Below are 25649 nucleotides of genomic sequence, written 5' to 3'. Positions count from 1 at the left end.
GCCGATAAAAGCCACAGCCTTGAAGAAGGTGGGGAAGGGGACGCGAGGAGAGTAGATGAGATGAGTGTCTTCTGAGGCCCTGCAGCAGCCATAAAGGAAAGCCACCAAGGAAAAGGAAGAAATTTTGTATTCCTCGCAAAGACCTGGGAGACCGGAGGAAAAAGAAAGAAGAGGCAGAGCCCTGCAGCAAACCAGTGAGAAGGGGCAAGTGCTCTACAAATGGCCCAGTACAAAACCTCTATACCAGCAGTAGTAACAGTAGGCTAGTAATAGTAGCAGTAGAGTAAGAATATTTAGAATATATTTGTAATAGTATAGCATAGAAGTAGTGTTGTTTATTCGTTTAGTCACTTCCGACTCTTCGTGACTTCATGGACCAGCCCACGCCAGAGCTTCCTGTCGGTCGTCAACACCCCCAGCTCCCCCAGGGACAAGTCCGTCACCTCTACAATATCATCCATCCACCTTGCCCTTGGTCAGCCCCTCTTCCTTTTGCCCTCCACTCTCCCTAGCATCAGCATCTTCTCCAGGGTGTCCTGTCTTCTCATTATGTGGCCAAAGTATTTCAGTTTTGCCTTTAATATCATTCCCTCAAGTGAGCAGTCCGGCTTTATTTCCTGGAGAATGGACTGGTTTGATCTTCTTGCAGTCCAAGGCACTCTCAGAATTTTCCTCCAACACCACTGTTCAAAAGCATCGATCTTCCTTCTCTCAGCCTTCCTTATGGTCCAGCTCTCGCAGCCATATGTTACTACGGGGAACACCATTGCTTTAACTATGCGGACCTTTGTTGTCAGTGTGATGTCTCTGCTCTTAACTATTTTATTGAGATTTGTCATTGCTCTTCTCCCAAGGATTAAGCGTCTTCTGATTTCCTGACTGCAGTCAGCATCTGCAGTAATCTTTGCATCTAGAAATACAAAGTATTTCACTGCTTCTACATTTTCTCCCTCTATTTGCCAGTTATCAATCAAGCTGGTTGCCATAATCTTGGTTTTTTTGAGGTTTAGCTGCAAGCCAGCTTTTGCACTTTCTTCTTTCACCTTCATCATAAGGCTCCTCAGTTCCTCTTCACTTTCAGCCATCAAAGTGGTATCATCTGCATATCTGAGATTGTTAATGTTTCTTCCAGAGATTTTAACTCCAGCCTTGGATTCCTCAAGCCCAGCATGTCGCATGATGTGTTCTGCGTACAAGTTGAATAGGTAGGGTGAGAGTATACAGCCCTGCCGTACTCCTTTCCCAATCTTAAACCAGTCCGTTGTTCCGTGGTCTGTTCTTAGTGTTGGTACTTGGTCGTTATACAGATTCTTCAGGAGGCATACAAGATGACTTGGTATCCCCATACCACTAAGAACTTGCCACAATTTGTTATGGTCCACACAGTCAAAGGCTTTAGAATAGTCAATAGAACAGAAATAGATGTTTTTCTGAAACTCCCTGGCTTTTTCCATTATCCAGCGGATATTGGCAATTTGGTCTCTAGTTCCCCTGCCTTTTCTAAACCCAGCTTGTACATCTGGCAATTCTCGCTCCATGAACTGCTGAAGTCTACCTTGCAGGATCTTGAGCATTACCTTACTGGCATGTGAAATGAGTGCCACTGTTCGATAGTTTGAACATTGTTTAGTGTTTTCCTTTTTTGGTATGGGGATATAAGTTGATTTTTTCCAGTCTGATGGCCATTCTTTTGTTTTCCAAATTTGCTGGCATATAGCATGCATTACCTTGACAGCATCGTCTTGCAAGATTTTGAACAGTTCAGCTGGGATGCCGTCGTCTCCTGCTGCCTTGTTATTGGCAATGCTTCTTAAGGCCCATTCAACCTCACTCTTCAGGATGGCTGGCTCTAGCTCACTGACCACACCGTCAAAGCTATCCCCGATATTGTTATCCTTCCTATACAGGTCTTCTGTATATTCTTGCCATCTTTTCTTGATCTCTTCTTCTTCTGTTAGGTCCTTGCCATCTTTGTTTTTGATCATACCCATTTTGGCCTGGAATTTACCTCTGATGTTTCTAATTTTCTGGAAGAGGTCTCTTGTGCTTCCTATTCTATTGTCTTCTTCCACTTCCACGCATTGCTTGTTTAAAAATAATTCCTTATCTCTTCTGGCTAACCTCTGGAATTTTGCATTTAATTGGGCATTTCTCCCCCTATCACTGTTGCCTTTTGCTTTCCTTCTTTCTTGGGCTACTTCTAATGTCTCAGCAGACAGCCATTTTGCCTTCTTGGTTTTCTTTCTTTGGGATGTATTTTGTTGCTGCCTCCTGAACAATGTTGCGAACTTCTGTCCATAGTTCTTCCGGGACCCTATCTACTAAGTCCAGTCCCTTAAATCGATTCTTCACCTCCACTGCATATTCCTTAGGAATATTAGTGAGCTCATATCTAGCTGATCTGTGGGTCTTCCCTAATCTCTTTAGTCTGATCCTAAATTGTGCAAGAAGAAGTTCGTGATCTGAACTACAGTCAGCTCCAGGTCTTGTTTTTTACCAACTGTATAGATGTCTGCCACCTTTGGCTGCAAAGGATGTAGTCAATCTGATTTCGGTATTGAAAATCTGGTGAAGTCCATGTATAAAGCCGTCTCTTAGGTTGTTGGAAGAGAGTGTTTGTTATGCAGAGTGAATTGTCTTGGCAAAATCCTATCAGCCTATGTCCTGCTTCGTTTTGTTCTCCCAGGCCATGCTTACCTGTAATTCCAGGTGTCATTTGACTGCCCACCTTAGCATTCCAGTCTCCCGTGATGAAAATAACATCTCTTTTAGGCGTGTTGTCCAGTAGGTGCTGCAGATCCTCATAGAACTGCTCTACTTCAGCTTCTTCAGCATCTGTGGTTGGGGCGTATATTTGGATCATTGTGATGTTAGATGGCTTGCCCTGAATTCGAATTGAGATCATTCTGTCGTTTTTTGGATTGTATCCAAGCACTGCTTTAGCCACTTTACTATTAATTATGAAGGCTACTCCATTTCTTCTGTGGTCCTCTTGTCCACAGTAGTAGATCTGGTGGTCATCTGATGTGAAGTGGCCCATTCCAGTCCATTTCAGTTCACTGACGCCCAAAATGTCTATCTTTAATCTTGACAGCTCACCAATAACCACATCCAATTTGCCCTGGCTCATAGATCTTACATTCCAGGTTCTAATGGTGTGTTGATCCTTAGAACATCGGATTCGCCGTTCACCACCGGCACCGTCGGCCGCCAACCGTCCTTTCGGCTTTGAGCTAGCTGCGTCATCACGTCTGGGGCTAGTTGAACTCATCCTCTGTTCCTCCCCAGTAGCATTTTCACCATCTTCCGACCTGGGGGTCTCATCTTCCGATGGTATACCGACATATCTCTGGTTGTACTGATCCATTGAGTTTTCACGGCAAGAATACTGGGGTGGGTTGCCATTACCTTCCCCAGGGATCGCATTTAGTCTGACCTCTCTGTCATGACCTTCCCCTCTTGGGTGGCCCTTCACGGTTTAGCTCATGGCATCATTGAGGTGCTCAAGCTCCAACACCACGACAAGGTAACGATCCTTTGCTGAAGATAGTAGTAGTAGTATAGAGTATAGTAAGGTAAGAATAGAATAACAGTGTATAGTATCCATTCATCAGTAGTATAGTTTCATTAATAGTAAGATAGGATAGTAAGATATTAGCTCTAGAGAAAGTCACATATTTTGACAGATTCTCTTTTGTACTGTAGAAAGTTTTGTTTAAAATAAAACATCTCCCCAACCTGTAAGGGGAAATATAAAAACTCCAAGTGTTGTAGAGTTCAGTGCTTTTTGGGAGATCATTTTGAGCCTGAAACAATCAAAATGTGGGTATAAAAAAGAACCCATGACAGGCCTCCAAAGTCTCCCTATTAAAGGCCAATAAAGATTTGATTCTGCTGAGCCACTAATCATCTAATTTGGAGGGAAAAGAGAATACCAGAAAACAGAAGAGAAAGAAGACTGGCGCATAGCTGTTTGGATGATATACTATGATGAGTATCTCTACAGAGGTGGTTTCTCCTGGCATTATGACCAAAAAGGTCGAACTTCCAGAATTTCTTTAGAGCAGAGAACCTTTGCTGTAGCAAAGCTGCCTACATAAAATTTATGGGTAGATGAAAGGCATCTGTTCAGCAGTGTTTCCCAACCTTGTGCCCTCCCAAAGGGCTATGGGAATTGGGGTCTACGTCATGAGGAAGGGAAGAGCTTGGGGAAGTCGTAACAGCTTGTAACTCCTTAGCTGCCATGAAGAGAAGGGACAACAAGCTAACTATGTTAGGAAAAGGAGGCAGGAAAAATCTTGGATGGGGTATGCAGTTGTAATAGATCCCTGTTGAGTTTTATAGGGGTGAAGGAAGGTGAGGTGCAAAATGAGGTCGCTGCAGAGAAGTCTTTGTTGCTGACAAAAGAACAGGGTTTGTAAGCCAAGCATTACCTTGTACTGCTGCATGAGAACCTGAAAAGGCCTTTTTCTGAAAAGCTGATTCCTAACAAAGAAGAATTGAATCATGGTGTGGATGAGACCAAGCCTTGTAATGAATCATTCTCCTATTACATGACATCTGTCTGTCACCTGCGGGGTGCAACAGTTACCTTCTTAAGGCAACTCCAGCATGATAAATCAATTACAGCATATTTAGGTGAACTTTGGTGAGACAAGGCCTCTCATCCCATTTGTCCTACATTTGAAACAATATATCTTTTAAAGAGATGCGCTTTGTTATGGGTGGTGGTGCAAACCTGATTTGCATCTGTTTTTGGAGCACACTCTTCATCTGTGTCATTAAGAAAGGGATAGATCTTTGCCCTAGTTATCTGTCGCTTATTGGTCTCCAGGCATAGGCATGGTCAAAATCAGCAACATGGCAGATGGTGTATCTCACTGGAGGCCTCACTCCTTCTGAATATTTGTGTTATGCACATGCAAAAGAGGGAGGGCTTGTATCACAGTGAACTGTCCTCATCTTGCTGATTTTAATCCCAACCCAGGCAAGGACATCAGTTTCCAGGTTATGCTGGAAACCTGCTGCAAGATGCTGCTGGCTGAATGTTGGTAGGAGAGAGGCAGTTGGAATATATGATCTCTAGACTGCCATGGCTACCAGTGCACTTCCAAGCCCAAGTCCAAGCCTTGGTCAGTTCTTAAAGCCTTAAATTGTTTGAGGCCAAGTTCCTCGAAGAACATCTTCACCCAGTATCAATTTGCCTCTCCATTAGCATCAGGACTGGAATCCCTTCTCTTTGGCTCTTCTTTGAGAGCTCTTACACTCAACGTGAGAGGGGGTGATCTTTCCATAATAATCTTCTGCCTGTTCGGGGCTGGCTTTGGAATTCATCGGGCCTCACTACAGATAGTCCTCACTTACCAATGGCAGTTGGGACCTGGAACTCCATCGCTAAGCAATACAGTCGTAAGGTGCGACATCACATGACCATGCTGACTTATGACAGCAGTTCTGGCAGTCCCAGTTGCTGTTGTTAGGCAAATCCTGCTCGGTTGCAGCGTCCCGCGGTCATGTGGTTGCCATGCTGGCTTCCCCATTGACTTTGCTTGTCAATGAAGGTAGCAAATGACGATTACATGACCATGGGATGCTGCAATGTCTTAATTGTGAGCCAGTTGCTGAATACCCAAATCACGATCAGGTGACTGTGAGGATGCTGCTATAACCACAACTATGCGGACGCTTCGTAAGTCCTCCTTGTTCTGTGCTGTCATAACTTTGAACTCTGAATGAGTTAGATGTCCAGTACAGGACTACCTGTACTGCCCAGTTGTAAGAAAGCCCTAAAGATATATTTGCACCATACTTCCTTTCCTTTCCTTTTCTCTTTTTGGAACTCTGATCTAAACTCCCTGCAGGTTTCTTTTTCTCAGTCAGAAAAAAAGTCAGGTGAATGATTGCTTTGGAGCCAGGAACTAGTCAACTTTGTGCATTGTTCCTTTAAAGCAAGAATCAGCAACACCAGGCCATCAGATGTTGTTAGGCTGCAACTCTCATCTCCTTCTGGCCTAGCTCTGCTGGCGGTGGCTCATGAGAATAAGAGATCAGCAACATCTGAGGGACCACACGTTGGCCACCTTTTTTGTAAGGCTTTTAGCTTACCCGAAAAATACCATTCTGTGTAGTTGCTGTGCTTTTAAGAGGAGCTTGACTTACAGGAATTAGCAGGTGACACTTTTCATGGGAAGAAGAGAAGTATGATGTCACCCATTAGCATCAACAGATAGAGGGGGAGTGACAAAAATGGTTAAGTGTCAAAATTGGAGTCTAGGAGCTTCTACAGCAGACAAACAAGCCTTTTGCCCATACATTGAACAACCTTCATGCTATATGAACACTATTTAATCTTCAAACCGTATATCTCTCTGGTTAAAGTAACATGTGTTTCATGTTCTGAAAGGTTAAGGTCAAAGACCTGCTCAGCTTTCCTTTGGCAGACAGAGAAAGTAAAGTGTTTTTTTTAAGAACCTGGAGATTTACAGAGTGAAAAGCCTGGTTCTGTAAGTGGCAAATCACTGCAACTGCTGAGAAGCTGAAGGAATGTTTACTCAGCCCATAATTCTCTTCCCCCAAATGCAGAGTTTCTGTTGACCTTGGTGGCCTTTGTAAAGAACCGTAACTGATGGAGCCAAACCAAGTTAAGCTTCTCCCTGGTATGTTTGTTACTCATTTTGTAGAACACAGTCTATGTACACTGTATACAGTCTATCTTCAATACAGGGAGCTTCCATAGCATTTCACATTCTCCTTCAAAGCATAGGCAAATATTTAGCATTCTGAATGAGTGGTTCCATGAGTGGTATATTAAAGTCTCCCCCAGGAACTGACAACTTACTGTAAATGTCCATGTGCTTCAACTAACTTCAGGCTACAGCCTGCTCTGTTATTGACAGTCAATAAAGATCCTGATTATTTTCCCCTCTTAGCAGGATATGATGTACAAAAAAAAGTATTAGTAATATACTAAAGGCCAACTCACCTGCTCAGGCTGTGGAATGGATGTTGAGCAGACTGGAGTTTGCACTACTCAGGTATGATTTTGCTGCAATTAAATAAATTCATTAGAAATAGAGTGGAAGCTCACAGTTCTGGTTCTCTGCTTATTTGCATTTTCCTTCCTCATCCTTTTTTCTTGTTCTGTCCTGCTTTTTCTAAGTTTGGGCCTAGGATCTGGTGCAATCTAAATACTGTTTGCTTTTTATGTGTATTGTCTGTGGGACACACACACAAAAACAGGTGGAACTTTGTGCCATCATGGCCATCATCTTGACTTTTTTTTACCCCACCCTGCAGATACCCCTATGCTCTGGGAATTTCTTCAGCTGAAGGCTGGGATGTTCCCATTCCTTTAAGAGAATAATTTACTACATTTGCTCAAAAATGGCAGCAGTTTAATTTATATAGATTCCTTTTAGGTTAATAATGCTCTCTTCAAAGGAGCTTGCAATAATAAAATCCTAGTCACTAAAGTATTTTTTTTTAAAAAAAAGCTGATTTCAATAATGGATTGATATCCCAGATGGGTGAACTAGGTATAGAGATTTAAAACTGAAGCTTTTCTAGAAGGCAAAATGGTAACATCTACTTTAAAAAGGTAGCAGGCTTATGTTAAAAATTTTGCAAATTTTCCATAGAGATCTTATCCCTGAGCCACAGTTAAAGGCAAGGGCTAGCAAAAGGGGATCTGAAGATGCTGGTTGTGCTTTGACTAGCAACTCAGCTTCTTAAAGGGCACTGTTAAACTGATGTGAACATTTGCCAAGTATTTGTTCCTCACCAAGGAAGCTTCCCTTAATTGCTAAACCAAACCTTACTGGAAGGTGAAGCTGACCTGAAGGAAGATAAAGCTGTCAGTTCATCTGGGAAGCAGAAAAGGCAAATTAGCCTGAAAGCTGGATAATCTTTGCAAGTAATGGAAACCTATATTTCGGTATACAAGGGGAAATTCCATCAGTTGTGCGTCTCCCCCTATTACTTGCCCCATGGGGTGAAAATCTACACCTGGGGCTTAATGTAACTCATCCATAACATTGTGGTCTTGAGGTGCAGTGACCTTGTGTGCTTGCACTGGGGCATGTTCTTTGAATGGTGGAATGCACACCTATAAGGGTGGGTGGTACCCAGGAACAGGTCCTGCTTGCCGTAGGAGCTGTAAAGTTTGCCAGCAGACTGCAAAACTATCTGTCATTCTCTTCTTGTTTATTTTATAGCTCCCTGTTTTTGTCTGTTTCTTCAGGCTTGCAGTTCTTAACCTTTTAGGAGTATAAATTATTTATACTTCTAACTCTGGATGTGGAAGATGGATTGTGAGATGATTTTGCTTTGTTGTTTCCCTAGTTTGATTTTTATTTTGCCTGCTTTGGCATCCTCTATCTTCTCCCTATACAGCAGAAGAGTATAGTTATTGAAATAGGAGAATTTGTTTCAGGGTTCATTAATTTGCATTTTGAACTTTGTATAATTTGTTTTAAGTTTTCCACTCTTCTACAGAACAAAAAAGAGAAGGAAAAATGGTGTGGAGGCTGTTGTTTGAAAGCTAGGTCATTGATATGTGATGTCCTACAAGGTTTTATGTTTCTCTTGTCCGGTTTTAACATCTACATGGAATTGCTGGGGGAGGTCCTTTGGAGTGAGTCAGTATGCTGATGACACCAAGCTTTATTGCCCCTACCATCTAACCCCAAGAAAACCATCAGTTCCCCTGAATGTTGTTTAATCTCAATAATAAGTTGTGTGAGAGTGGTTAAGGTGGTTAAGTGGTCAAGGTTCCAGGCTAGAAACCAAGAGGCGGTGAGTTCTAGTCCCACTCAAGGCATGAAAGCCAGCTGGGTGACCTTGGGCCAGTCACTCTCACACAGCCCAACCCACCTCACAGGGTTGTTGTTGTGGGGAAAAGTGGAGGAGGAAGAAGTATTAGGTATGTTCCCCACCTTGAGTTATTTATAAAAATAATAAAGGCGGGATATAAAATAAAATAAATGAACAAGCTGAAATATGTATATTGGAGATGCTGGACTTAGGGACTGACATAAAGCCAATTTTGGAAGTGGCCGCATTCCCCCAGAAACAGCTGGTCTGCAGTCTGGGAGTGCTTTTTGACCCCAGCTCTCAGTGGATGTATAGAGGGTAGCTATGGTGAGGAATAAATTTGCACAACTGAAGCTGGTGTACTAACTACAACACTTCCTGAATCACTTTTCCAGGCATTGATAACAATGCATCTTAACTTAGCTCTGGGGGAATGGCGATTTCTTTGATTACAAACTGTAGTCATAATACCTCTGATAAACAATTAATGCATTCTTATTATTTTGGCATTTCTAAACATCCCATTGTGCCAAGCAGTGAGTGTTTTCCCATGAAGCCACAAGACTGTGGTGGTTCAAGATGAACTAATGTGCTAAGGGGATGTTTGCATTCTTGGTAGGCACACCTGTAAAAGCAGCTGTGAGATGGCTGTTACAGAGCCCAAATACCGCATGATGCAAACCTGCCACTGATGCCTTGGAGCGGCTAATAATCCGCAGGAACCTGCTTAGCAGAGGAATAGAAAAGAACTAAGGGGCAGCTTATGAATATTGGGCCAATATATACTGGGATCAAAAGAAAAATATCTGAAGGTTGATATCATAGGGGATACAGAACTGTTGTCAAAAATCAATAGCACTATGGCTTAGTCTACTTTTCTCCTGTGTACTGTATGTATGCACACATATATATGTATATAGAGATAGTTGGTCCATAATGCGATACAATTCATACTTCATATTTTCTTGCCTTCTTACAGAGCACCTGACAAGAAGCAGAGAAATGCCTTAGTGAGGACAGCAAAATGTTTTAAATATGCCTAGATATTAGAGGGAAGAAAAGATGAAAGGGGGCATAAGATTCTTTAAAAAAAATATGTCAGCCCCAGAAAATTCCATTAATTTAATTTCTGCTTTTCAGGTTGCTTTGATCTTTATGTGCTAAAAGAATTTTCTCTCTTTCTCATCAATAAATTCTACTGAGGATAGTTTTGAGCCCAATAAATGTTTTATCCTGTTATTGCAACTTTTCACTGACTCACAAACCGTAGGACATATTCCCTAACCTGACCTCCTAATGTTGTTTTCCCCCAATATTGGTTTTTCCCTCCAGATTACTTTTATAAATATTATTTTAAATGATAGTGTGTTCCATATGCTACTGACCAAAGTGTGCTTCACTCGTCTTCTTTCGTGTCAGAAATGAAGGAGAAAGAAAGGGGCAAAGTATTAATTATTTTAAAAATTAAAAACATTTAATAAAAATATAAGATTTATATAACTCTAGCCCAATGCCGGGCCACATTGATGGCAGAGGTGTTTCCGACCAGTAGGTCACTCTGTGTGCATGTCGGTCCCAAAGGGCACTGTAAAAGATGGGTAGTTGTTTGGATATTGCTGCATTTGCAGCAAAGCTCCATGCCCTCAGGGAGAAACCCCAATTTTTCCATATAATCTTTAGTTAGTGTGCTTCACTACTATAATGTTATTGATCTTTTGGATGGGGATTGTTTCAGAATGTAGCTGAGCCTACCTATGAGGTCTAGAGGACCTCTGTTGAGTTTGTTGCTGCTGAATCAGCAAGACAACAAAATGAGATATTCCTACAACCAGCTCATTGAGGACTGCCGTAGATCCAGTTCTCAGAGCTGAGTTGCTCTGCTCTGCATTCTCAAGGTAAGCAGTGGGGAAAGCATTCAGACAGGAAATTAATAACTTTTAAAAGAAGAATCACCTCCTTCGTACATATTTAAAGATGTGGACCATGCTATCAATTGGTGTAGATATCTTCTACCCATGCTGGCTTCAGTATCACTTCAAATCATGGTTTGATTCCAAATGTATTCTTTAAGAAAGCTTATCACTAGTTATAATGCTTATTAAACAAACACAAGAATAATGATTACATGGAATATTCTTAAGCAAAAGCAGGCAGCATAAGTAATTGCTTCAACATAGGACAGGAGATGCCACTAAAGACAACTGGGCATGCCTCATTCAGGCAATGAGAACAAAAGATTTGACTCAGTTTGGGCAAATGACTTCAGACCTTCCAAATTATAGCCAAAAGCAGTATTGATACAGCGAAATCCTTAAGGTTTGGGGACTATCAGTCATTGCTCCCTTAATTTATCAGTCTGTTAAACACAGTAAGTTCTGTGCTAGGCTGGAGCAAGGACATATTTTCGCAGAGGAACAGACTGATTTTATGGAGAGTCACTCCCTTATTAGCCATTATTGTAGGCCAGCATTTAATTGAGATTTTATCTAAGAATATCAGTTTTCTTATATGCAGCTTTTACAGATATGAAGGTAGCATTTGATTCTATCTCCTGAACAAAATTGATTGGTGCTTCGTATTATACACAACTTACATTTTGGTTCTTCCCTGAAAAGCAGATGCAGTCCTCAAGGGCACTTATTAAATACCACCCCAGCCCATAAAGTTGTTAGATAAAGTTGTATCCTTGCTTTACTTTTATTTAGTTTTTATTTAAATGACTAAGTGAACAATCTGAGTAATTTGGATTTCCACAACTCTAAATTAGTAGGAAAATGTATTTCCAGTTTAGTCTATGAAGACAATATGGTAATTATTTCTAGTATTCCCATAGGATCCAGAAGAGCCTTGGGGGTCATCATTCAGTATAGCAAAGAGAATCAGCTGGAGATAAATGATAAAAAAAACTAAAATTATTGTATTTGCCAGGAGGCTAAGGATCTACTCTTGGTAGATCAATGGCAATTTAATTGAACAAGTGCCACATTTCAAATATCTGGGGGTGATTTTCTCTGCTTCTGGTCATGGAAGGCTCATAGAACATATGTAGCCTGGAGCAATCAGAGGAGTGCTGCTGCAATTTAAACTTCTTTGGGATAAAGGAGGCTATTATTATGTACCCATGACTCTCAAACTGGAAGCCAAGTCCTTGGTACAACTTTTATTTGGAATGTAGTAAGGCTGTTTTTCTGACATTGCTTCCCTGGAAATTGTACAGTCAAAGCTTCTAAGGTCTGTCTTTCAGTCACTTGCTTGGTCTCAAGTGCTGGATAACTGGAGGCTGGTGTGGTGAATAATAGTAACAATAATAATAATTTATTCAGTCAATGACCAGCAAAAATTAAAAAAAAAAATACAACACCAAAGTAAAATCAGATAGATGAGATGAAATACTAACATAACAAAGATAAAATAAATAAAAATATGACATACTCTGCTATAATGGTGCATTAATTACTTGTGAAAGTATAAATCTAAAATATTATAGTCTATGAAGTAAAATATATACAGTAAATCATCTAAAAACAAGATAGCTGTATGTGTTAAATCTAAAGTGATGAATAAAACAGAAGTGATTATTTCTGTAACCAGTTATTTATTTATTTATTCATTCGATTTCTATAGCCGCCCATCTCAGCAAGTGACTCTGGGCAGCTCTGCCTTGTTTTCATTGCGGCAACACAAACTGTGGCTACTGCACAAGTGATCAACAGTTTCAAATCTTCTAGAAGATGGTTCACGTAGAAACTGTCTGGTCTTCCTGGAAATTTACATATTAGGGGCAGAATATAAGCAAGCCTGATATTCCTGTAGAGTTTATAATATAGTAATACATATGAAATGGTGTCGATCTCCTTGCCGCCACATGGGCAGACACACCCAGTTAACAGGGTTTTGTAGTATCCGCCTTGCAGCAGTGTGGATGGTAAAACGTTATGCCTGGTTTTGAAAAATGCTTGGGGAAAGTTAGATTTTGGTGTGGTGAAGGTGGAGGGAAGGGTTAGAGTTAGAGTTAGGGTTAATGTCCTGACTACCAGGAAACACACTGAGACAATGACTTGGTCTCTAATATTTATTACTAGTACTTAACAAGAATCCTAACAAACTGAGGAAGCGTGGGAAAAACCCAGCCATATAAACCCCAAAGGTTAAGGCGGTCCCGATCTGTGTCTCTTTGAATGGCTGAACAGTTCCTCAGTGCTACGCATGCGCTTGACAGTCTGGGTGGGAGCCCCCTGCTCGCCATCCTTACTCATGACAGTTAATCTGGTTAAGATTATCCCTAGTTATGTTTGTAGATGGATGCCAAACTTTATGAGGGAAAAAAACTTTATTGAAGAAATTGTCTTTTCTTGGATTATTTCCTGCCTATTTACTCTCCATGGGATAGGACCAGGTAAGACTTCTCCTAATGCAATTTATAATGAATATACAGCATCAATCTGACTGGTTGGAGTCTCAAATCTTCATACTAGTGAAACTGAAAATACACAATAATATCTGCTAAATATGATAGAGGGCTCCAAACACAGAAGGCCCTTAATTTTCCTTACTTCAGTGCCCTCCACTTGGTTGTGCTAGACAGAAGACACATGAAGATTTCCTTTATGGGATGTTTGTATTCCTGTGAGGATGGCAAATCAAAGCTATTGACCATGTTCTCTTAGCCAATAACTCTCAGTTGGGCTAGAAATACTGACTACTTTGATCTCAGGTTTTTTGCCATTTAGATCTGTAATTTAAAAAAAATATTATTTTAATTTGACTAAGAATTATTTTAGGCTATTTGAGTTCATTTTAACAAATTATAACTTTTAGATTTCTAGTTTCACTTATTTCTATTTTATAGCTTTATATGTTCTAGTTTTATTCTCAGTTTATAATACCTTATTGTATCTTATATATCCCAGATTCATAGATTGACCTATGTTATGGTTTTACAGATTTAAGCATTTTATAATGAATACCTTTTGTCATGTTATACTATAAATCTCCTTTAAGAAACTCCTGATTATGTGGTGATTAATGATTCTGTGTTGTCTATTTTATTAATCTTATGCTGGTCAAAGTCCCAAACCAATTAATTAATTAATTAATTAATTTCTAAATATTTGAACTTTGCTTCTGCACAAAGTAGCACATTTGAGGATATTTAGAGGAGTCAAATAAATGTAGCACAAACAATGCTATGCATTCCTGTAGGGTCATATGCATGTTTTAAAAACAGCAGATACTTCATAAGCCTTCTGAACAGTAGTTGCATTTCAAAGAAACATCTCCAGTGGTGTGCCTCTCACACAAAAGGGCTCTAATGTAAGTCCTCCTTGAATGCTTTCAGAAAGCTTGCTTGAATTGACAAGCAAAAAGCACTGGTGAATTATCCCAACTTTTGTTTTACAAGTTTATTTTTATTTTTGGAAGTCCTCTTGGTCTCATCAATCACTAATGATTAGTCAGTTGCTAAACCCTCCTTACTTTCAGTGGGTGAGGGCAGGGAGTATTTTATTATATTCTACAACTGTGCAAATGTTTGTTATTGATATAGTACCTTGTGTTAAATTTTAGCAGATCCAGGAACCTTTTTTTAAAAAAAAATTCTCCTGGCCCTTTAGCCTTGACTCAACAATTGTTGCTATGGAAGTAGGTTCTTTATCCCACATGCAAGTAATCCAACCCTGCTGGGTTTTAATTCATTGGATGCCAGTGATATCAGATCTGGGAAGCTGATACATGTGAAGAAATGCAAGCAAGAATGGAAAAGCTCATTAACTGATGATCAGAAAGAGAAAGAATACCTCTAATGGCTTCTCCTTCATTCTTTGACATAACTTCTTTGATCCTATTGTACTATTGTATTTCATCCTCTGAACCAGTGTTTTTTCAACCTTGCTGGCTGGGGAATTCTGGGAGTTGAAGTCCACACATCTTAAAGTTGCCAAGGTTAAAAAAGTACTGCTCTAAGCTGTTGTTTGCTACAACAGAGTCTTGGCAAGAAAATAGCAGCTCGGGAGAGGCAAAATATATCAGATAAACCGGGAGGATTTAAAAAAAAATGTATTTGATCCTGATCCAAATGTCCTTATTTCTGTGGCTCGCTCGCTTTCTCCATCTCTCTCTCTCTGCAGAGAGATTCTTTTAATAGATCAGTCATGTCACATTTCAGCTGGCTCCTGAAAGAGCAGAACTTCTTTTTTGGGGATCATTTTCAAGGCAGACATACTAATGACACTGAGTCAGTTTTGTGCAACATAGTTCAGTGTCCATTTGTGGGGTGTGGTATTAGTGTTCTTGTCTATCTATTGCATTAGGAGCTGAAAAGAGACTTGTTTGTGTTTCTACAGAATGTGATACCAAGCTTGTTTTCTTAGGCCAGAACTATACTATCTGGAGTAGCAGCCCCAGGGTATCCTCACCTGGTTTGCTGATACGCTTGGTGAGATATCACTGCAAGCTTGTCTGGCCATGGAAACTGATCATACTAGGAAAACTTTACTACACAAATGAAGTTATATTGTGCACTTTGTAGACATTAAAGAGAAAAAAAAGAGGTGGCATCTTTCAACGAGGACTAATATGGTAGGCATATTAAAATGGAGATAGGTCCATTTTATTATAAAATTGTATTTATCTGAAAGAAAATTTAACCTCTCACCCTGCCTATAATATAGCTGTAAAAAATATGGTAATAAAGGCAAACAAGTCCCCCACCCCCCGGCTAATTCTGGCCTTTGGGGTGGGGGATCATCTTACAATTCATTTCCTTTGGGGATGTGAATATGTTCTTCTCTTGGTACTAATCAAGAGTGTCCAAGGCATCTCGTAGTTAGGACTGATCTGTTTATAAAATAAAGCCTAAACCAATAAAATCTGAGAGCTTGGGACAGAATTAGCTATACACTGAATGCAGACAGAAAGCAAGGCAGAAACCCAGCATAGGTTTGAAGCCTGGCAGAACCAAAATGTCTTTGCCATATGACCCACAATCATAAGGATTGGACAACTGAGCTCCTCTGGAGAACAAACACGGTAATTATCACAGGATAATATCCTGGTATTGGTCTGTTGATTGAAGTGGTATAAAAGCATTTGTATTAAATAAAGAAATTATATTATATCAGCCTCGTGTGGCACAGAGTGGAAGGCGGCAGTACTGCAACCGAAACTCACCCCATGTTGTTGTTTATTTGTTTAGTCGCTTCCGACTCTTCGTGACTTCATGGACCAGCCCACGCCAGAGCTTCCTGTCGGTCGTCAACACCCCCAGCTCCCCCAGGGACGAGTCCGTCACCTCTAGAATATCATCCATCCATCTTGCCCTTGGTCGGCCCCTCTTCCTTTTGCCTTCCACTCTCCCTAGCATCAGCATCTTCTCCAGGGTGTCCTGTCTTCTCATTATGTGGCCAAAGTATTTCAGTTTTGCCTTTAATATCGTTCCCTCAAGTGAGCAGTCTGGCTTTATTTCCTGGAGGATGGACTGGTTGGATCTTCTTGCAGTCCAAGGCACTCTCAGAATTTTCCTCCAACACCACAGTTCAAAAGCATCGATCTTCCTTCGCTCAGCCTTCCTTATGGTCCAGCTCTCGCAGCCATATGTTACTACAGGGAACACCATTGCTTTAACTATGCGGGCCTTTGTTGTCAGTGTGATGTCTCTGCTCTTAACTATTTTATCGAGATTTGTCATTGCTCTTCTTCCAAGGATTAAGCGTCTTCTGATTTCCTGACTGCAGTCAGCATCTGCAGTAATCTTTGCACCTAGGAATACAAAGTCTTTCACTGCTTCTACATTTTCTCCCTCTATTTGCCAGTTATCAATCAAGCTGGTTGCCATAATCTTGGTTTTTTTGAGGGTTAGCTGCAAGCCAGCTTTTGCACTTTCTTCTTTCACCTTCATCATAAGGCTCCTCAGTTCCTCTTCACTTTCAGCCATCAAAGTGGTATCATCTGCATATCTGAGATTGTTAATGTTTCTTCCAGAGATTTTAACTCCAGCCTTGGATTCCTCAAGGCCAGCTTGTCGCATGATGTGTTCTGCATACAAGTTGAATAGGTAGGGTGAGAGTATACAGCCCTGCCGTACTCCTTTCCCAATCTTAAACCAGTCTGTTGTTCCGTGGTCTGTTCTTACTGTTGCTACTTGGTCGTTATACAGATTCTTCAGGAGGCATACAAGATGACTTGGTATCCCCATACCACTAAGAACTTGCCACAATTTGTTATGGTCCACACAGTCAAAGGCTTTAGAATAGTCAATAAAACAGAAATAGATGTTTTTCTGAAACTCCCTGGCTTTTTCCATTATCCAGCGGATATTGGCAATTTGGTCTCTAGTTCCTCTGCCTTTTCTAAACCCAGCTTGTACGTCTGGCAATTCTCGCTCCATGAACTGCTGAAGTCTACCTTGCAGGATCTTGAGCATTACCTTACTGGCATGTGAAATGAGTGCCACTGTTCGATAGTTTGAACATTCTTTAGTGTTCCCCTTTTTTGGTATGGGGATATAAGTTGATTTTTTCCAGTCTGATGGCCATTCTTGTGTTTTCCAAATTTGCTGGCATATAGCATGCATTACCTTGACAGCATCATCTTGCAAGATTTTGAACAGTTCAGCTGGGATGCCGTCGTCTCCTGTTGCCTTGTTATTAGCAATGCTTCTTAAGGCCCACTCAACCTCACTCTTCAGGATGTCTGGCTCTAGCTCACCGACCACACTGTCAAAGCTATCCCCGATATTGTTATCCTTCCTATACAGGTTTTCTGTATATTCTTGCCACCTTTTCTTGATCTCTTCTTCTTCTGTTAGGTCCTTGCCATCTTTGTTTTTGATCATACCCATGACCCGAGTTTAATCCCAGCAGAAGCTGGACTCTCAGGTAGCCGGCTCAGGTCAACTCAGCCTCCCATCCTTCCAAGGTCAGTAAAAGTACCCAGTTTGCTGGGGAAGGTGATGACTGGGGAAGGCCATGGCAAACCACCCTGATATAGTCTGCCAAGAAAACATTGTGAAAGCAGCATCCCCCCAGAGCGTCAGACATGACTCGGTGCTTGCACAAGGGACCTTTCACCTTTTTCATTATATGGTAGAGTTTTTGGAATTGTCAGCACTAACATTTCAGAAAGAAAAGTCAAACACTGAAATATGCGACTCATTTCTAAAAAAAAATCATACAAATGTGGAGAGAAAATTAAATCAGGGAACTGAGCCAATGAGATGCATATATCTTACCATCAACTATGATGGCTTCAAAATCCTCAAGGTGTTGGCCTTAATTATGCCATTTTTATGTCATAGATTGTAGGACTGAATGGATCCAAGACAGACATGTCATTTTTATTAATTAATTAATTAATTAATTTTATTTGATTTCTATAGCTGCCCATCTCAGCAAGTGACTCTGGGTGGCTTACAACAATAAAGACCATAAAACAGTTAAAGCAATTACAATTAAAACAATTAAAATAAAAAATAAATATACTTGGCTGCCAAGTAAGTAATGTATGGATGTTAATATAGCCAAGAAATGGAGCCATTCCCATGCTCGGGGCCCCAGGCCTGGGCACATAACAAGGTCTTCTCGGCTTTATGAAAGGCCAACAAGGTTGGGGACATGCTGATCTCTGAAGGAAGAATATTCCAGAGGGCAGGGGCTACGGCAGAGAAGGTGCTCCTTTTTGTCCCCGCCAACCGACATTCCTTAGCTGATGGGACCTGTAGCATGCCTAACTTACCAGATCGAATTGGACAGGTAGAAACAACTGGTTTATGTGGTTTTTCTCAGAAATATATTCCACTCTGCTCAATAGAATTTACTCCCAGTTCAGGGCTGTGAGTGCACCCTCAAAGACTATAAGGCCAGCTTATGGTAGGATTGCCTTTTAAAACATCAGACGTGTTCCAGTGCCAGCATCTGTAGCCTAGGGCTACCAGAACAGGACTGCAGAAATCCAGATGAACACTAAGATGTCAGCAAAGGGTTAGAGTTTTTGCAGCTCAGCTCTATCGTAGTCCAATATACAGTAATTAAGCAGCTAAAAGGCTTTCCATCTCTCCGTACCTAAAAAGCTGCATCTTCTAAATATCTGTATGTTGCTTTTTAACTATATAGAAGTACAAGGTACAGAGTTGTGCAGTCATTAAAAGTACATTTACTCTGACAATTAAACAGGTTCTGGTAGAATTCTCTTGTGCCTATCATACAGAAGATAATGAAAAAGAAGACATTGCATTACACAGCAAACAAGTTGTGAAGGAAGCTTACACAACTTACTCCTTTTTCTTAACAATACACCAATTACTTAAAGCCAGATTTATGCAATTGTGATAAATAGAAGAAAAACAAAACAAAATTTTCATACTCAGAAACAGCCATGTAGTTCAGGCTGCACAAAAGAAGAATTCATAATGTATCAAGTCTTGAAATGTTATGATGGTGATTAGCATGGGAGATTTTTAAAAAAGATGTAAATTTCAGGAGGACAATTTTATTCAAGGGCTCATAAAAGAACAGTGTTAAACTTACCAACTCTGATTACCAGATGCTGGATACAATCATCACAGATCATGTTTCTCAGCTTTCCTTGGACTTCTAGTTCGATGATGTGCATTTTGGTTTTGGCCTATCAAGCACAGCTGATTATTTTTAGCAAGCTGCTAACTAAGATAGCTTAGGAATCTGCAAATAGAGAGGTGTGTAAAATAGGGCAGAAAGCTACCCTGTTTCAAGGCCTGCTCAGAGTACATCATGTAGTACATCATAGATGTCTCAATTGTCAGACTAAAACAGATTTGAATGCCTCAATATCCCACTCTATGCATAGTTTCTGTCAGACTTCACAAGTGATCTTCTGCAGCTTTAGGGGGCAATACTCAAATTTGGCTTTCTTATAGCCATCTAGAAATTTGACTTTCACAGGGACTTTTGCATGTGATACCGAGCTGGGTCTTGTTAGATTTTTGAATGCAATACCATCCTAGTACTGCTGTACTAGGCAGCACCTTGATGTGATTTCTTGTCAGGGAGAGGATTCATTACTGTCAGAATCAAAGAGCTCCTTAATTAAATATCCCCAAGATCCCCATGGCATCATTCAGAGAAGGAATATTACAATTGTCAGTATCTAATTGCGTAGGTAGGTAGGTAGGTAGGTAGGTAGGTAGGTAGATAGATAGATAGATAGATAGATAGATAGGATCCAGTGAATTCGTGACCTTTGGTGCTTTTGACATGAGGGTGTTGGAGAACTTTGGCAATGAAAAAGTTCAACATTCATTTCTGGTGATGCACCAGACAGGAGCCCCCTTTCCTGGAAGCCCAGTGGCCTAAAAAAAAAAAAAAGCAAGGGATGCCTTTAGCATGATTCCTCTAAATCCCATGTGAAGTTGACACCACAATCATGTGAGCTACATAAACATTGCCCAGTCTAAGGCAAGAATTATGGCAGCTAAGGTATCTTTCCTCACACAAAGCCCTATCCAGTACATGCTGCTAGGAAGATAAAATTTACTGCAGATGCCCAATGTTTGGATGTTCTGCTGCAGAGTCCTTGATTGACCTCCTCCTACTCTACACCTTTTGGAAGTGTAATGCATTTTCTGAACAATTTTTGCCTTGCATCTCACTGCTGCGTCACCCTTCTCCCTTGCTTCTTCCACATTGCCCTTACTGGTTTCTAGATTAACCTTTCATTTGTTTATCATAAATCCCCTTCTTTTCCCTCTGTCCCTTATACCATAATCCAGAAGTAAGCCCCATTGGGTTCAGTGAAATTGACTCCCAGGTGGATCTAGTACTGAAGCCTTCAGAGAGCTGCTGACTTTAATTTAAGAAATTGAAAGCATTCTAGACATGCACAGAATTGATGGGGTAAAGCAAACAGTGCTAAAGGACAGACTGAGTCTGGAGTATAATCATAACTGCCTAGTGGTATTGGTTTGTTTAAACTGTCCTACACAGCAGGATCCAGTTTTTTACAATGGGAATGACAAGATAAAAGCACTGTGCATTGCATGCATTGTACACATCTTTCTGAAACTGGAGGCATGATAGTTGAAGTTTGTTCAGACACATAATTTTGTCTCCCCCCCACAAAAAAAAAAGAAAAGGAGGAAAAAAGGATATATGTCATCTATGATGCAAAAAAGAAAAACAAAGAGAGCTGTTTTAGTCCCAGGGAGAAAAAAAACAATTCGAAATCCATCATTGGGCAACACTTTTATGAGAACCAATCAAAATGAGGCAAAAAGCTTTTCATGTCTTCCAGGAGTATTAAAGTTGTGGAAGAAGCATGGTAGCTTTAAGATCTGTGCTCTATTTTGGGATGCCATTTGAAAAGAGGGTATAAAGGAAAAAGATTAAATCCTTGAGTTCTATTAATATCAGGATGATGAAAAGTTCTTAGTGCGGATACAGCTGGATTCTGGTTTCTAGTGCCTGAATTCTTTCCTCCTTTCATAAGAACAGTCTGTAGGTGTTAGAACAGGGAAGCAGAACTGGTGAATATGGTTGGATGCTTTTTCTCCTGGTGCTGCTGGCTCTGTTTAGATTTGGAGCCTACTGTGACAGGTCAAGAATAAAAATAAAATTGGAAATAACACAACATTGATCGTCAGTGATTCTCTACCATTCTGCCTGTGGATTAAACCTCAGTGAGGTACAGCTAATCATCCAGGGAGCTAATTATCAATGTCTTATATTATAGTTGGTCTTTGTGTGTTATAGGTAATAAAATATGTTAGTTTAAGTTGACATGTTATTAGAATGCTTTTCAGGCTTTGTACTCTTGGAGATTTTGTCCCATAAAAATTTGAGTGATGTATCTGTCCCAAATTCAAGAGACTGAGGAGAATTTGGCGGGGAGGGGCATGATCAGATGAAGGTAGTTGATTGGCTTTCCATCATGTGTTTAGTGCTGTACTTAAAAGTTTGTTTAACCAAACAAACTGATCAAATGTGATGTCATGAATGTTTCCAATCCAATTAATCTCAGAATATTGAGCTGGACCTTGAGTTACACTGCAGCCTCGCCCCTGGTCAATTTGTGTGAATCTGCTCTGCTGAAAGGCCTGCTGACCATATCAAACAAAAGACCAAACTTTTATCCCTGTGTCATCTGCAAAAGCTAAACAGCAAGGGGACGTGTGTAGCGGCCGGGGCTGCCAAACGGACATGGTGTTACAGTAGCAGAGGAAGCACAGCTGTTTCATTCCAGCTTGGACAGATGCCTCTCAGTCCGTAGCAATGAGACGCAAGCTCTTTGATTTGCATCCCTACCGCAGATAGTGGTGCTTTCCCAGTGGAGAAACCATGTGCAAAATACTGTCCTAAACAGTAATTGCATATTCACCACTATAACCCAGTTGTGCATGCATGTGTGTATGTGTAGGCATGTGAGAACAGAGAACACATACCATTTTTCTCACTTCCAGGCAATGTGCTATCTTTTCAACTTATCTCTTGGCAACATAGATTTCATCTGAATCCAGTTTAGCTCACTGCTCCCTAAGCTCTTGGTGGATAACTGCTTTGTTTCATTAAGAGCTAAAGGAACAGACAACGTGCACATGCCCCCTCGATGCTTTCCTTCCTCTTGCCTGCAGAAAGCCTGGCAGCAGAGCCTTCGTGTAACTCCCTGGCCCACTGCACATAGTGCTTTATCAAAAAGCCACTGCTAATTTAAGTTAGGCTAGAAAAGATATCCCCTGAAATCCAGATTGTTACCAAATAGAATGGCTGTATAAATTAAGCCAAATGCTTATAGACGTTGCTTACTGTCTGCATGCTTATTCTTCTGTTGTGTCCCTAAGATTCTCTCTGGCTGTAAAGCTTACGTGTAAAGCAGCAAAAGAATCAAGATTTTTCTACCTGGTAGAAGTTTCTGGAATATCTCAGGGAGAGTGAAGATGGTGGCTGCAATGACTGACTGAAAGATCAGCTCTAAAGAAAGCCATTTGGACAATAGCAAGACTGCTTGGTTTCTACTGAACTTGTCTAGTAAACAGATTCTTTGGCACTGATTTCTCAGGCTCTGGGTGAGGTCCACAAACCAAGTCTATACCATTTGTACAAGGAGGACACGGCAAGCTCCTCTCAGCCTGGAATTGCATATAAAGAGTCCAGGTAGCTGTTCTGCATATGGGTTGATGTTGTTTATTCGTTTAGTCGCTTCCGACTCTTCGTGACTTCATGGACCAGCCCACGCCAGAGCTTCCTGTCGGTCGTCAACACCCCCAGCTCCCCCAGGGACAAGTCCGTCACCTCTACAATATCATCCATCCACCTTGCCCTTGGTCGGCCCCTCTTCCTTTTGCCCTCCACTCTCCCTAGCATCAGCATCTTCTCCAGGGTGTCCTGTCTTCTCATTATGTGGCCAAAGTATTTCAGTTTTGCCTTTAATATCATTCCCTCAAGCGAGCAGTCTGGCTTGATTTCCTGGAGGACGGACTGGTTTGATCTTCTGGCAGTCCAAGGCACTCTCAGAATTTTCCTCCAACACCACAGTTCAAAAGCATCGATCTTCCTTCGCTCAGCCTTCCTTATGGTCCAGCTCTCGCAGCCACATGTTACTACGGGGAACACCATTGCTTTAACTATGCAGACCTTTGTTGTCAGTGTGATGTCTCTGCTCTTAACTATTTTATCGAGATTTGTCATTGCTCTTCTCCCAAGGAATAAGCGTCTTCTGATTTCCTGACTGCAGTCAGCATCTGCAGTAATCTTCGCACCTAGAAATACAAAGTCTTTCACTGCTTCTACATTTTCTCCCTCTATGTGCCAGTTATCAAACTGGTTGCCATAATCTTGGTTTTTTTGAGGGTTAGCTGCAAGCCAGCTTTTGCACTTTCTTCTTTCACCTTCATCATAAGGCTCCTCAGTTCCTCTTCACTTTCAGCCATCAAAGTGGTATCATCTGCATATCTGAGATTGTTAATGTTTCTTCCAGCGATTTTAACTCCAGCCTTGGATTCCTCAAGCCCAGCATGTCGCATGATGTGTTCTGCGTACAAGTTGAATAGGTAGGGTGAGAGTATACAGCCCTGCCGTACTCCTTTCCCAATCTTAAACCAGTCCGTTGTTCCGTGGTCTGTTCTTACTGTTGCTACTTGGTCGTTATACAGATTCTTCAGGAGGCATACAAGATGACTTGGTATCCCCATACCACTAAGAACTTGCCACAATTTGTTATGGTCCACACAGTCAAAGGCCTTAGAATAGTCAATAGAACAGAAATAGATGTTTTTCTGAAACTCCCTGGCTTTTTCCATTATCCAGCGGATATTGGCAATTTGTTCTCTAGTTCCCCTGCCTTTTCTAAACCCAGCTTGTACATCTGGCAATTCTCGCTCCATGAACTGCTGAAGTCTACCTTGCAGGATCTTGAGCATTACCTTACTGGCATGTGAAATGAGTGCCACTATTCGATAGTTTGAACATTCTTTAGTGTTTCCCTTTTTTGGTATGGGGATATAAGTTGATTTTTTCCAATCTGATGGCCATTCTTGTGTTTTCCAAATTTGCTGGCATATAGCATGCATTACCTTGACAGCATCATCTTGCAAGATTTTGAACAGTTCAGCTGGGATGCCGTCATCTCCTGCTGCCTTGTTATTAGCAATGCTTCTTAAGGCCCACTCAACCTCGCTCTTCAGGATGTCTGGCTCTAGCTCACTGACCACACCGTCAAAGCTATCCCGATATTGTTATCCTTCCTATACAGGTCTTCTGTATATTCTTGCCACCTTTTCTTGATCTCTTCTTCTTCTGTTAGGTCCTTGCCATCCTTGTTTTTGATCATACCCATTTTTGCCTGGAATTTACCTCCGATGTTTTTAATTTTCTGGAAGAGGTCTCTTGTCCTTCCTATTCTATTGTCTTCTTCCACTTCCGTGCATTGCTTGTTTAAAAATAATTCCTTATCTCTTCTGGCTAACCTCTGGAATTTTGCATTTAATTGGGCATATCTCCCCCTATCACTGTTGCCTTTTGCTTTCCTTCTTTCTTGGGCTACTTCTAGTGTCTCAGCAGACAGCCATTTTGCCTTCTTGGTTTTCTCTTTCTTTGGGATGTATTTTGTTGCCGCCTCCTGAACAATGTTGCGAACTTCTGTCCATAGTTCTTCCGGGACCCTATCTACTAAGTCCAGTCCCTTAAATCGATTCTTCACCTCCACTGCATATTCCTTAGGAATATTAGTGAGCTCATATCTAGCTGATCTGTGGGTCTTCCCTAATCTCTTTAGTCTGATCCTAAATTGTGCAAGAAGAAGTTCGTGATCGGAACTACAGTCAGCTCCAGGTCTTGTTTTTACCGACTGTACAGATGTCCGCCACCTTTGGCTGCAAAGGATGTAGTCAATCTGATTTCGGTGTTGTCCATCTGGTGAAGTCCATGTATAGAGCCGTCTCTTAGGTTGTTGGAAGAGAGCGTTTGTTATGCAGAGTGAGTTGTCTTGGCAAAATTCTATCAGTCTATGCCCTGCTTCATTTTGTTCTCCCAGGCCATACTTACCTGTAATTCCAGGTGTCATTTGACTGCCCACCTTAGCATTCCAGTCTCCTGTGATGAAAATAACATCTCTTTTAGGCGTGTTGTCCAGTAGGTGCTGCAGATCCTCACAGAACTGCTCTACTTCAGCTTCTTCAGCATCTGTGGTTGGGGCGTATATTTGGATCATTGTGATGTTAGATGGCTTGCCCTGAATTCGAATTGAGATCATTCTGTTGTTTTTTGGATTGTATCCAAGCACTGCTTTAGCCACTTTACTATTAATTATGAAGGCTACTCCATTTCTTCTGTGGTCCTCTTGTCCACAGTAGTAGATCTGGTGGTCATCTGATGTGA

This window comes from Candoia aspera, chromosome 2, assembly GCF_035149785.1.
Source record: "Candoia aspera isolate rCanAsp1 chromosome 2, rCanAsp1.hap2, whole genome shotgun sequence".
NCBI lineage: Eukaryota > Metazoa > Chordata > Lepidosauria > Squamata > Boidae > Candoia > Candoia aspera.
The sequence above is the reverse complement of the archived record's forward strand: the minus strand, read 5'-3'. Positions refer to the sequence as shown.